Raw genomic sequence first — 15,111 nt, 5'->3', positions numbered from 1 at the left:
CCAAAGAATCTGCAAATCAACTTTACTTTCTCCCAAGAATCCAGTCAATTTTTTATTGTTTTTTAACAAATTGATGAGTACTAGATAAGGTTGTTGAAGAATGGGTGGCCAATGAGTTAATTTCAGCAAGAAAATGACTATGAACAAGAGAGAGAGACCTAGTACACATTGTTTTATTGAATGACTTGTTGTTTAGAGCATTAGATTTCCTGTACATGCATGCTCCAAAATGTGTATGAACAGGAGAAAGATGCCTAAGAATCATTATTTTATTTATGGTTAGATTTGGTGCTTAGAGCCTTGGATTTCCTTTACATTTCCCTTTGTAAAGTGGACATTATCTTTCTCCTTAAATAAGGGGAAGGTTATAAAAATATATCCTCCCCAAATTGACAGGTAGCTAAACTCAAATTCTATAATTTGAGCACATGAGAACCATTGAATATAATTAATTAAAGAACCTAACTGGCGCACCAATCAATGTGGAAATAATTGCATCCACTGCTTTAGTTTATATGCCTTTCAGTTTTACTCAATATTTTTTTTCTACCAGAATCTTTATTAGGACTCTCTATTTAAGTCACACTAGAATTCATTCTCCCTCCCTCTCTCAGTGTTATTGTAAATTTATCATTTATTGTTCCTCGTCTGACGAAGACTCTTTGTATTCTTAAAAATACATCTCTTCTTGTACTTTGTAAATTGGATTGTTTAATAAAAATTCTTTTTAAAATTATTGTTCCCATCTAGTATCAACATGCCTAACGATCCATGGCTGCCAACCCTACCACCACCACCACCTCCATCGAGGAAGCCGTTGTATCTTTCTCTCACATCATCTCAGATATTTCCTCTCCATTCCCAACCCCGATAAATACCCTACAGACAAACCATCACTTTATATCTATTAAACTTACCTCTTCACACTATTTATTCTGGAAATTAAAACCCAACTTGTTTCCTTTCTTCGCGGGAAAAATCTCAATGAATACGTTGATGACACGTTACCATGCCCAGCTTCTTTCATTCAAGCTCGGGATGGATGTTCCGCGGTAGCCAATCCTATGGCTCATGATTGGGTCCGTCAAGACACTTCTATTTGTCTACGCTCATCTCGTCTCTATCCGATGAGGTTATGTATGATGCAGTGGAACATATCACGTCCTAGCCCATGTGGCAGGCTATTGAAGCTATGTTTGGGTTCTCTTCTCAGGCACGTTCTCTAAGTCTCCTTAGTCAGCTACAATCTTGGGGCAAGGGGATTCCATGCCTAATTTTCTAAAGCTCAGCTCGGCTCGACCTATTTCCACCCCTAGTGACGATTGATCAACTCAACAACTACCTGCACCGCACATCAGTTATACAAACTTCCAGTTCAAAAACTCATCATATGGCATTCATTACATCGAAAGCATCTTTAGAAGTTTGCACAACTGTCTCGCTCTCCCTCACTCTAGAGCCCTACACAACATTCTACGTCATTGTTCAGTGCCAAAATCATTAACTAATAGTAATACACTTTGTTCTGCCTGTAAAATAGGGAAATCTTCACGGTTTCCTCTAGAAAGTGTCACAAACTCTAGCTCTTCTATATTAGATTTAGTTTACTCAGATATTGGGGAACACCTCCGGTTTTATCTACTGAGGATCATCTTTAGTTTGTTATATTTGTTGATGATTACTCTTGATATACTTGAGTTTTTTCCAATGAGACTAAAACCAGACATTTATGTTATTTTTCATAGATTTAAAACACTGGTTGAGCGAACATTTTCTTGCAAAATAAAAGCCATTCTGTTTGATCTTAAGGGTGAATACAAAAAGCTAGATAAACTCTTTGTCAGCTTTGGAATAAACTATCGTAAGTCTTGTGCTTACACACTAACAAAATGGGCGCGTTGAAAGATGTCACATATACATTGTTGAAACTAGTCTGACCGTACTTGCTCAAGCTTCTGTCCATTTCAAATTTTGAGTTTATGCCTATGAAACTATGGTCTTTCTTATTAACTATATGCCCTTTGCACCCTTAAATAGTTTGAATCCCTATGAAATCATCAATAAAACAACTCACAATTACTCCTTCCTTCGTGTCTTTGGTTGTCTATGGTTTCCCTATCTCCGTTCCCACAATAAACACAAAATAGAGTACTGTTATGCACTGTATGTCTTCCTTGGGTACCCATAATCATTTAGAAGATATCGGTACTTGAATCTAAATACTGGAAAATTATTAACATTCACCATGTCCGATTTGATGAGAATATTTTCCCTTTGCAACTAAAACTCCTCCACATGTTTCTACTTCAACTCAGGATGTGATACCATGGGCTGTCGTCAATGTACCAAGTAAAAAAGGATGCCAAGAGATCGATATAGCCATGACACGCCTTTGTCTATAGCAAGAAATGACACTGCCGTGAAATGCCCAATAAACAACCATGTCAATGTGAACCCCCCGCCCTCAATGGATTTTTCTCCCGACCCTCCTCCAGTTGTTCTTCCAAGGGCCGAACGACGTCAACCACCACCCCCGGCTCAACGTACACATCTTATGGTCCTACAACACATGACTCGTGACCCCACAAGTAACAAAGCTCTAATTGCATATGTAGATGACTTTGAACCCGCATGCCATTCTCAAGCTGTAAAGAGCCCCGAAAAGGAAGCAAGAATGGATGAAGAAGTCAATGTTTTTCTACACAACAACACTTGGAAGTTGGTTCCACATAAACGAGATATGAACGTTTTTGGATGCAAATGGGTTTTTTGAATTTAAAAAAAAAAAAAGCTGATGGTACAATTGAATGATACAAAGTCAGACTAGTTGCAAAAGGATTCAATTAGTTTAAGGAGAAGATTATTTTGACACTTTCAGTCCAGTCGTCAAACCAACTATAGCAAGACTTCTCTTATCTCTTACTATAACAAAAGATTGGTCTATAAGACAACTTGATGTTCACAATGCCTTCCTCGATAGATGTCTAAGTAAGAATGTTTACATGAAGCAACTACCAGGGTATATTGACAACAATTTTCATACTCATGAAGCAACCACAAGACTTTTCTGTTTGTTATAACAAAAGATTGGTCTATATGGTTTGAGGCAATCACCACGTGTATGGTTCAAACAATTTCAAGATTGTTTACTCTCGATTGGTTTCAAGGCTTTGAAAATTGATGTATCATTGTTTATATATTCTGCTGCTAATGCTCAAATTTATTTACTTGTCTATGTTGATAACATACTAATAATGAGCCACAACAAAAGTCTCTTGACTTCCATAACAAGCATACTAGTTGAAAATTTCAAACTTCGAGATATGAGACCTCTAAGCTTCTTCCTAGGAATTGAGACAGTTCACAACAAGGGGTCGATGATCTTATCATAACGAAGGTACATGCTTGAAATACTCAAAAGTTATGGAATGAAACACTCTACAAACCAATCTCCACTCCAATTCCGGTCAACAACAAGTTAAGTGCAATAAACTCATTTCAACCATATGTAAAACTCACACAATACATCAGCTTAGTTGGAGCAAGTCAATATCTAACCATCAGACATCTAGATCTCTCCTTTGTCGTAAACAAACTCTAGCAATTTATGCAATCTCTAACAAATGACGACTGGATTGCTCTAAAGCGTATTCAAAGGTATGTCAAAGCTACTCTAGACTATGAGCTACATTTTATGAAATCAAACTCAAACGACATTCATGCATTTTTGGACACTAATTGGGTAGGTTGTCCTAATGATCGCAAGTCCATTAATGGTTTTGTTGTCTTTATTGGTAAAAAAACTAATTTCATGAGCTTGTTGCAAACAAAAGATAGTTGCTTGATCCTCAACAGAAGCATAATACAAAGCTATAGCCAATGTCTCAGCAGAGGTAACATGGTCAAATAATTATTTCCTGGTTTTTTAGGGTTTATTTAATGGGTCACACTTGTGTAAGACCGTCTCACATATCTCTATCTATTAGATGGGATGAGTCGGGTCGAACAAATTTTTTAAAAAAAATTATAATACTAATATTGAAAAATGTAATATTAATCAAGAATAAAATGTTTGTTACTTATAAGAGAAAAATGTAATACTTTTCCATTTTGATGTAAAAGTATTGAGTTTTTTCTCAAAGGTATTACATTTTTTTTATAAGCAAGTGTTTAATTTGTTACTTATTTAAATAAAATGTAATACTTATGATAAAAAATGTAATATTCTTAAATCAAAATATAAAAGTATTACATTTTTTCTCAAAAAATATTACATTCACTCATATAAATAATAAACATTTTATTTCTTTTTAGTCTTACATCTCTGTCATACCCACAAACGAATTTTTGCCTTATTGAATTAGGTGTACCCACGACTCAGTCGCTCTTTTGGATTGGTTTCTTCAACCAAAGACGTGTCGAGTTTTAAGTAGTTTTAACCCTTTCCTTTTGGACCAATGCAGTTTTGACTGTGATATATATCTGTGAACAGCAAGCTGCAAGCACATATATAAAGTAGCAGCCGTACAAATGATTCACGTGCAATAATATCCAAAAGCTAGCTAGGAAACCAACCCCACACTGCAGCTAGCTAGTGTTTTTATAGACAAGCTAAAGTCAAGTCGTTTAAAGGCTAGGAATTAGGATTCCTGAATCTTGTTGATGATAAGAATTCTTCCACATTAATTTGTGCCTACCCAATTTAATAATTAATGTTGTGTTTTCCTTATCTTCTTCAGTCATTTGCAGGAAAAAGGAAGTGATGAGAGCATCTGATCTACTGCTACTGGGAGGGGGGCTTTTTGGTTCTATATAAAGAGAGGGAGACACCATGTTGTTTGCCAGCAGATCACAAGAAGCTATCAATTGTAAACAGCTGTGATTATACATGGAGAAGTAGACATGGCGTGATATTGATTCGGTCTCATCTGTTGTTTAAACAGGCCGGCCGGCCGGCCAGATCGATGAGATGAGCCGAACCAATATCACTCTTGTATTCTTCTTTCTTTCAACCAAATATGCCCACCCACAACTTCAAATTATATTGCATCTGATCTGATAGATGATGAGTAAGTTCTTACATACAGTAACGCACGTTTCTATTTTTGGTTTTCTTGTACTTTAGTTGGAGATTGTGATCTAGTAATCTAGTATGATGGGAAAGATCTGATCTGATCTGATCTAAGCAAGGAGGTGGGTTCAACCCACTGCACATTTGTTGAATTGGATTTTCGATCAATAGAGGTAGGAGAATCACATAATAAACAAGATGCATCCATCACTACTATATATACGTTCATTTGGTTGCAGAAGTACTCCTTAAAAAAGAGTTAATGTCATCTTAGGTCTCTGAAAGTATAATGATTCTGCCATATTTAGTCCTAAACTGTAACCACTCGGTGGTTTTTCAACTTTCAAATTTCTTTAACTTTAAAGTTTTAACCAACTGTTTTCTTTTCAAAATAATCGCGACCCGTTAAAATTTGAAAGTTGAAGGATTACGGATGGTTAACATTAAAGTTGAAGGATTGAAAGATTAGGATTAACCATGACAAAATCACGGGAAGACTCCAAATAACATTAAGTCTGTTTGAAAAGTATAACATTATAGGTCTTAATTAACCTTGCATTTTATGGATCAGTCATGCTAATGAGATGCTGCATTAAAGCTAGTACTGAAATCAGTTTATTTTAGCACCACTCCTTTGCCATGACCTAATTGTTCTTCAGTCTTGCTATATTTTCTTTAGTAAATCATCTAGTTGAAGGGCTAAATCCTGCAATTGGTGCCTAAGGGATTATTGGGCGGAGGCCTATTATGGTGCAAGTCTGCATCCAATGTCTTTTTTTTTTCTTTTTCTTTTTTTTTTTTTTAGGCCGGTGGGGAGTTTTTAATTTTAATTTTTTTTTTAAATTTCTTTTGGTGTAGCCCATGGTTTCCATCTTCCAATAAAGTGATTAATCACATCGTTGAATTGTAGGCACCTCTATTGAGTGGACAACTGATCTAGAGATTTAAGGTTGCTTCATATCCAAAACCAATGTTCGAATGTTTGACCTTTGGTTAAGGATGGATGAGTCCTTCCACTCAACCACACCCCTAGGTTCGGTGGGGAGATGTATGTTCTCAGTTTGCTTGAATTAATTAGGGATTAATTAATGAATACAATTGAATTTTAGATCTTCAATTTGTTTTTGCTGAAGAAAGAGAAATCATATCACATTACTTGAATTTTAGATACTTTGATTGCTATCATTATTTCAGTCTTCTTACTGTTCTAAAATTCTTCTGAAAATAATGGGAGTAAGCTAGGGACAGCTGCACATTTGTCCCATGTTCAATATTAATGTAGTGTATTATTGAATGGTCAATCATTTCGCATGACTTTGAAATTTTGCAGCTTTGTAATCATTCATTTATGGATCTGTTTTTAATTTGTAACCAAAATAAGAAAACTTTAAGGTTGTCTTATTTTGGGAGATTTGATGAAACCTGGCCCTATCCTGACACCCTTGGTGACTTCTCATCTTAGTTTGATTTCATTTGTGGAAGAAAAAATAAGTGCTAGTGGAATAATTCTAAATTTAATGAATTACAGACTTGTTAGTTCCAAGTTAATTATGATAAGATCATGCTGTTGATTTGTCAAGATAAAGAATTATGAATAATTTTCCTCACTTGAATCTTCTCATATATATATATATATATTAGCCACTGTTGTATACCTACTTCACTGCTTGCACAGCTTTCCTATTGCGTGAAAGGTTGGATTGCTGGAAATACGAATCTTGTTGTTTAATAATTCCCTGTCTAGTTGCTGATGAATCAATCATTCACTATATATAATATATACACACGTATGCATATATTAAAAAGATATTTACCTTTTTTGTTTATATTACACTCTCTCCAATTGACTTCTCTTATAATTGTATGGGTTACTCAACAACAAAACTTTAAAGGTGAAGCAATTGTGATATCAACAATAGTAAAAATTTAGTACCATAACTTGCACCAGGCAACACAAGTTTGAGGACGTACAATAAAGAGTTACAAGAAGCAGAACTCTAAGACACATCAAGAGTTAAGAAGTGACATATAATAAAAAGCTTAACTTATTAACTTATAACATGCAAAATGACTTTCTCAAAAAACTTATCGAAAAAACTACTTTGAGTAGTTTTTTGAGTTTTAGTGTTTTAGAGCAATAAGCTATTATAAAAAACTAATCAATTAAACACTTGAAATTTTTTAACCAAGTCAAACAGTTATAGGTTGTTGTACAAGAACTACTATTATTCAACCTCTGTTGTGTTGGCATAGGCAATTATGTATATCTCTCAACACTTGTTATCAACTTGTGCCGTAAAATTGAACCTATACTGTATGACGTATATTGTATGGTTCAATGACATAGATGAATGTTACAACTAAAATTTAGGGGTTTCAAATTTTAACGTATTTTACATTATTGCATCATCAAAATATAATTTAACATTTATTCCTAACATGTATTAAAAAGAAACTACTTATTAATCAAAATATAATAGCATCCTCATTACTATGATTGTGTCTCAAGTTTTTTTGTGGACCCAACATACCACTTCAACATCCGTAATCTCAAAGTGTTATCTTACCTTCCAATAGTTTAGTTTTTTTCTAAGTTTTTATGGACTCACCAATCTACATCTATTATATTTTAAATATTTCGTTATTGACCATTAAAAAAATTTTGAGATGTAAGATAGGGAAGAATTGAGTGATAAAAAATTTGTAGGGTAAGAAAGAATTGAGAGTGATGAAAAATTAAGAAGGGTGGGTATTTATAGACATTAAAAAAAAAAAAAATACCATCCAACCATTGCCACAATGGTCGAAATTGGGTGGTTATTGTTATTAGTAATAACCAATTATTATTTTTAGATTATATTTTAGAGTGGTCACCAACTGACAACCACTTTGAAACACCTAAGAGGCGCATGATCAAAATGGCTCATTGGGTTGCAATATGTTCTCTAGCGCTGTTTTTTCTTTCTTTAAAAAAAAATAAATAAATAAATAAAACCACCTAAACTTGCAGAAAGTTTGAGTTTTTAAACTCAAAAAAAAATCTCATGCTACCACCAAAAAAAAGTCTTTTTCATATTTGTTGTATAAAAAAAAAGAGTAAATACCAGCAAAGGTCCTCTGAGTTTGGTGGTTTCGCCACCTCTAGTTCTAAACTTTCAAATCGACCATCTGTGATCCTCCGAGTTTGGTGGTTTCGCCACCTTTAGTCCTAAACTTTCAAATTGACCATCTGTGATCCTCCGAGTTTCAAAATGTTACCAACTGTGATCCAACCATTAATTTGCTCAATCAACATGGTGTAAATGAAGGGGCAAAAATGTCATTTCATGTCATTCTTTCATTTTAAGTGAAAATATAGCATTTGGAAATAGCATATACATCTGTTTTTTTCAAATAAATGATACCATAGTTGCTGTGTAGGAATTAACAGTTGTTTGGAGAAGAAGATCGAATTGGAAAGAAAGAAGGTGCATTGCTGGGTCCAAAGACTATATTTTCACTTAAAAGTTGAAGAATAACATGAAAGGATATTTTTGCCATTTATTTACATGGTGCAAATTGAACAAATTAATAGTTGGACCACGGTTAGTAACATTTTGAAACTTGGAGGACCACAGATGATCAATTTGAAAGTTTAGGACTAAAGGTGGCGAAACCACTAAACTCGGAGGATCACAGATGGTCGATTTGAAAGTTTAGAACTAAAGGTGCCGAAACCATCAAACTCGGAGGACCTTGGCTGGTATTTACTCAAGAAAATATTATATGGTGGACTATGGTCCAAGCGTACTGAATTTGGACAAGAATTGTTTGGTGAATGATTTTGGACAACAATTATTAAGGTGAATTTTGTGTTAAGTAATTGCAAAAATTATTTTGTGAATTTTATAATGATGGTTCGTCGATAGAACACTGCAATTTCATCTTAAGACATGTCAAGAGTAAATGATTATTTATAGAACACTACATGTTGGTCGTGCATGGAAAACCTAATTGAAAATGTAGCTGAAAATTAAAAAGCTATAAGTTAGAAACTGAAATCTGAAGAGATGTTAAGCTTATAAGTGTTTGGTAAAATTAGCATTTTCATAAGTTGATAAATGTAAAAATACTAAAAATGACATCTTCATAAAATTTAAATAATTTTAAAGTTAAATAGGTTTGTTAACTAAAGGGTAAAATAGGCCCTCAAACATTACCCAAAAGTGCAATTAGGCACTCAAACATTCAAAAGGTTCAATTATACACACAAACTTGTCATTTTGGTGCATTTAAACCCATATGACCGGTTGTTGTAGGTGAACAACCGGTCATCATTTTTCCGATGAACATTGCGATGACCGGCGACCGAAAAGTTCATCCTCAACCAAGGTCACACCGCACTGGTCGTCCAACGGAGAAGACGAACAACCGTTCGTCTTCTCCGTCTGGTTCGTCTTCTCCGGTGGAGAAGACTGTTAGTCTTCAACAGTCTTCTCCATCGGAGAAGACGAAACCAGTGTGGTCGCCAGAGATGGGTTTAAATCCACCGGAGATGAACATTCTGGCCGCCGGCCGCCGGAATATTCGTCGGAAAAATGATGACCAGTTGTTCACCTGGAACAACCGGTCATATGGGTTTAAATGCACCGAAACGACAAGTTTGTGTGTGTAATTGAACATTTTGAATGTTCGAGGGCCTAATTGCACTTTTGGGTAATGTTTGAGGGTCTATTTGACACTTTTCCCTAAAATTAATATATTTTAATAAAATATAAAGTAAGAACATATATTCGAAAATATATAAAGTAAAACAAAATGTTTATTTCATACAAAAATTAATGTTCAAACACACAAATGTCAAATTACAATTACAACCAAACATATTGAAGAGAAAATGTCAAAAGGGTTTTAATTGAGAGGGATAAAAGATGTCATTTATTTAAAATAATAAGGATAAAGATGGAAAAAGTTAGAAAGCTACTAAAATATTTTTGAAACGTTACCTAAGGTAACTTTTCAAAATAAGCTCTTATTATAAGCTACTAGCTTATTTTGGGAACATTACCAAACATAGCTTATAGTTTATTAGTATCTTAAAATAAGCTATAAGCTCTTTAATAAGATTTGTCAAACAAGGCGTTATATAATGTCAAATGAACCTAAAGTACGGTGTAATAAAAATGATATTTAGAGTTGCTATATTCAATTTATTGTGTATAAAAAATAAAACTGAAAAGTATAGCTCATATAAGAACATATATTATCAAATGACTATTAAGTATATAAAATGATATTTCAGCATTGTTATAATGAATCTATTGTGTACGCAAAATGAAACTGAAACTTACAGCTCACTCATACAAGAATGTATATAAATATATTGTCAAATGAATTTGAAGTGTAATCAAAATGATACTTCAGCATTGTAATAATAAACATATTGTGTATAAGAAATGAAATTGAAAATCAAACCTCATATAGATTTATAGACAACTAGAGGTTCATTTCAACGATAGTGCAGGATCATTTCACCAAACCAACAATTACCTTCTAATTCAAGTGCATTTCCATATTGCATAAAGTTCTTAAACACAACACTAAATACAAAAAAAAATGATATAACAATATAATAGAATTTTCATTTACTATTAAAATAAACCAATAAAATAAAATAAACAAATTAAAACCCTGAAATTGAGAAACCATCATCAATAACAATTAGCGAATACACATCAATCATAGAACTCTGCTTGTTTGTATCTGTTGATTGATCCATGGTCGGAGAACTATGAGAATAAACTCACAACAAAAATGAGAACGGTTAAGGAAAAAAAAAAAAAAAAGATGTTGAGGAGAATTCTTATTGTTCTGAGAATAAACTTGCAATGAAGATGAGATCGACCGAGAAAAAAGAAAAAAGAAAAAGATAACGGAATTGAAATCTCTAAAAGTAGAGCATATGTACATACTCCCATATACATTCTGTTTCACATCATTGTGAAACAATTAGTCTTGAGCGACTTGCGCTATCAGGTAGTTTCTAATTAGTCTACTCGGGCCATTAGGCTTGTTGATTCTAGGTCAATGGGTCACACTTGTGTGAGACCGTCTCACGGATCTTAGATCTGTGAGACGGGTCGGATCTTTGGTTATATGGGTTAATCACATGCCAACAACAATCTCACGCACGCTCCTCTCTGTTTCTCTCTCTGCTTCTACGACATGCGATTTCTTCCTCCGGTTCCATCGACCTCCGCCTTCTCCAATCTCATCCTCCCGCTCCACTTCCTCTTCCTCTGACCGCATTATCTGTCTCCACCTCCTCTAACCTCATCCTCCGGCTCCATCTCTTCGGAGCACGTCCTCTTCCTATGTCCTTCGACCTCACTGGTCTTCCACCTCCACCCTCCTTCGACCTCATCCTCTGGCTCCATCTCTTCTGAGTTTCTCTTCCTCCTATCTCCTTCGCCGGCCACAACTATACTCTCCATTTATTCCGTTTAATTTCTTCCTTTTCTAGCGGTTGTCGCCATTCTGTTAACTTTCTCGGAGTTTTGCGTTTGCAGTAAGTCAGATTGCGTTTGCATATAAATTTCGGCCGCCGGTAACTGCCAATACTGTACGCTTCTTCTATTTAATTTCTCACATGATGTTCTCCATTATAATAAGGACTTTTGTGTTTGCATGCAGTAAGTCGGATTTCCTCAGCCATAGATATTTCGCCGTCGGCAACTCTGCTTGTTAATCTCTACTTCTTTGGTTTAATTTCTCGCGGTTCATCGTAGGTAACTTCATATTACTCTCTGCTTCTTCCTTTAAATGTTGAGTATTCACTGTTGTTATGAAGTAGTATATTTGTGCCTTTAAGTATTGTGTTTGATGGTTAAAGTGTTGACTATTCATTTGTGTTTTAAAATACTAGTTTTAGGCTATTACGTATTAGATTTAATGGTTAAAGTGTTGACTGTTCATTTGTGCAATTAAGTAGTATATTTGCTCTATAAAGTGTTGTGTTTGATGGTTAAAGTCATGATCATTCATTTGTGATATAAAGTAGTATATTTGCATCATAAAGTATTAGATTTAATGCTTTAAGTGTTGGTTATTCATATGTGCAATTAAAAAGTATATTTGTTCTTTAATGTGTTGTGTTTAATGGTTAAAGTCATGATCATTCATTTGTGATATAAAGTAGTCTATTTGCATCATAAAGTATTAGATTTAATGGTTAAAGGGTTGACTGTTCATTTGTGCAATTAAAAAGTATATTTGTTCTTTAATGTGTTGTGTTTAATGGTTAAAGTCATGATCATTCATTTGTGATATAAAGTAGTCTATTTGCATCATAAAGTATTAGATTTAATGGTTAAAGGGTTGACTGTTCATTTGTGCAATTAAAAAGTATATTTGTTCTTTAATGTGTTGTGTTTAATGGTTAAAGTCATGATCATTCATTTGTGATATAAAGTAGTCTATTTGCATCATAAAGTATTAGATTTAATGGTTAAAGTGTTGAGTATTCATTTGTGCTATTAAGTATTGTGTTTGATTGTTAAGGTGTTAAAGTATTAAGTATTAGATTTAATGCTTTAAGTGTTGGTTATTCATATGTGCAATTAAAAAGTATATTTGTTCTTTAATGTGTTGTGTTTAATGGTTAAAGTCATGATCATTCACTTGTGATATAAAGTACTAATTTTAGGCTATTAAGTATTAGATGTAATGGTTAAAGTGTTGATTGTTCATTTGTGCCATTAAGTAGTATATTTGATCTATAAACTGTTCTGTTTGATGGTTAAAGTCATGATCATTCATTTGTGATATAAAGTAGTATATTTGCATCATAAAGTATTAGATTTAATGGTTAAAGTGTTGTTTATTCATTTGTGCAATTAAAAAGTATATTTGTTCTTTAATGTGTTGTGTTTGATGGTTTAAGTCATGATCATTCATTTGTGATGTAAAGTACTAGTTTTACGCCATAAAGTATTAGGTTTAATGGTTAAAGTGTTGAGTATTCATTTGTGTTTTAAAGTACTAGAAAGTTTTAGGCTATAAAGTATTAGGTTTAATGGTTATAGTGTTGAGTATTCATTTGTGTTTAAAAGTAGTATATTTGTGCTATTAAGTATTGTGTTTGATTGTTAAGGTGTTAAAGTATTAAGTATTAGATTTTGCTGTAGTTTGTTCATTGATCACATTGATACAAGCCCACCCCCACCCCCCCTCCTATCACTTATATGTACAATATTCAATTCTGATTCAATAATCTTTGGGGACTGTTTAAAATTTGCACATTCCTAAAATGTTTGGAGCAGGTTCATTTTGACCTGAATATGCATCCAAAGCTGTAAGGAAAAACCATTGCATTTTACTCAGATAAAGATTATGAGTTCTGAACCAGATTACCTTAAGTAACCATGCAATGCAGTCCATTTTATGTTTTGTTGGTAGGTAATTGACTGAGCTATCATTCTTTTTAAACCACTGTACAAATGCCATGTTCTCAAGGCTGTTATAACATGGTTTTTGTTTCAATTCATTATTGAAGTCAGGGTAGTATGCTGACTATTCATTTAATTATATAAAATTTTTAATGTGTCGATTAAAACCACCCGGTACAATAATGTATAATTGTATAGTATCCCAAGCTATAGTATCAGATATTATCGGCACCAGTACCGGCATGGTAAACTTTCTTTGTAGGTTTTTATTTTCTCTATAGGTTTTTATGTAAATTTTGGTGGTTTATTTTTTCATTTTTCCTGTAATTGACATTTCATCATTTGCATACTAACAACTTCATTTACAATAATCTCAGATTCTGACTCTAAGTTTCTTAGGTATAAGTTTTTACTCTTTCACTAAATAAAACCAGCCTATAGTAGTTGATGTTTAGAGTATTATTTATTCCATACTGATTTCTAGTCCTGTTTTCAGTCCCTAAATGGAGGCCGAGGAAATGGGAAGAGGCGGAGATGGTGAGCGCCGGATGCAAGGATGAGAGGGATTGACGGAGATGGTGAGGGCGTAGGATTAGGCGTGAGATGCAGAGAGTGATTGAGAACACATGGAGTGTAGGATGAGAAGCAGAGAGAGATAATAATAAAATGCACATGATATACACATGTTGACCCATATAATTGTGTGACCCGACCCGTCTTACGGATGGAGATCCGTGAGACGGTCTCACACAAGTTTTTGCCTAGGTCAATTGAGTTGATTTTTATTGAGTTACTTTTTGTTTTTTGTTTTTTTTTTGGATCCTATCTCTCAAATTTTATGTCTTTATTGAGTCCGTTTATTGATTTCAACTAAGATTAGTATATATTTATTGGTAAAAACTTGTGTGAGACCGTCTCACCATGAGACGGGTCGAGTCAAGATGCAAATGTAACACTTATATGCACAAATGTCATACTTATATGCTCAAATGTAATATTAATCAGGAATAAAATTTTTGTTACTTATAAGGGTAAATGTAATACTTTTATGGGAAAATACAATACTTTTACATTTCGATTTAAAAGTATTACATTTTTCCACAAAAGTATTATATTTGTCCTTATAAGTGAGGGACACTTGTCAACATTACTTATTATGAAAAATGTATTACTTTTTCTTTAATAAGTAATAAAAATTGTATTCTTAATTAGTGTTATATTTGAGCATATAAGTGTGACATTTGCACATATAAGTGTGACATTTGCATGGTGCCTTGACCCGACCCGACCCGACCCGTCTCACGAATAAGGATCCGTGAGACTGTCTCACACAAGTGTGACCCATATTTATTATATACCCTAGCATTTGAAAACTCCATTTTTCTTGTTACTCCTTTAACTTCCGTTAATCTCTTGATTTATATTGGGTTATTAGGGTATATTGTTCCATGCCTCCATCACATACACTATAGGCCAGGTCAGCAAGTTAGACACGTACGTTCAGCTAACTATAAATAGTTTAACGAGCTAATACCTCCAATTATCCTTCGAGTATTAGGGTTTTACTAGCTGTGATCCTCCGAATTTAAATTGACCACGAGACGTCCTTCAAGT

The 15,111-nt window shown here is 33.8% G+C and overlaps 1 long non-coding RNA gene across 1 annotated transcript; it reads left to right on the top strand.

The window, feature by feature from the left end:
- The first annotated feature begins 4,579 nt into the window (after nucleotides 1-4,579).
- LOC116014171 lies at nucleotides 4,580-6,385 on the top strand. The gene is made up of 2 exons (XR_004097356.1): nucleotides 4,580-5,069; nucleotides 5,982-6,385. It is a non-coding gene; the product is annotated as an uncharacterized LOC116014171 (long non-coding RNA).
- The last annotated feature ends 8,726 nt before the right edge of the window (nucleotides 6,386-15,111 follow it).

Source organism: Ipomoea triloba, chromosome 3 (genome assembly GCF_003576645.1).
Source record: "Ipomoea triloba cultivar NCNSP0323 chromosome 3, ASM357664v1".
Lineage (NCBI taxonomy): Eukaryota > Viridiplantae > Streptophyta > Magnoliopsida > Solanales > Convolvulaceae > Ipomoea > Ipomoea triloba.
The sequence above is the reverse complement of the archived record's forward strand: the minus strand, read 5'-3'. Positions and strand labels throughout refer to the sequence as shown.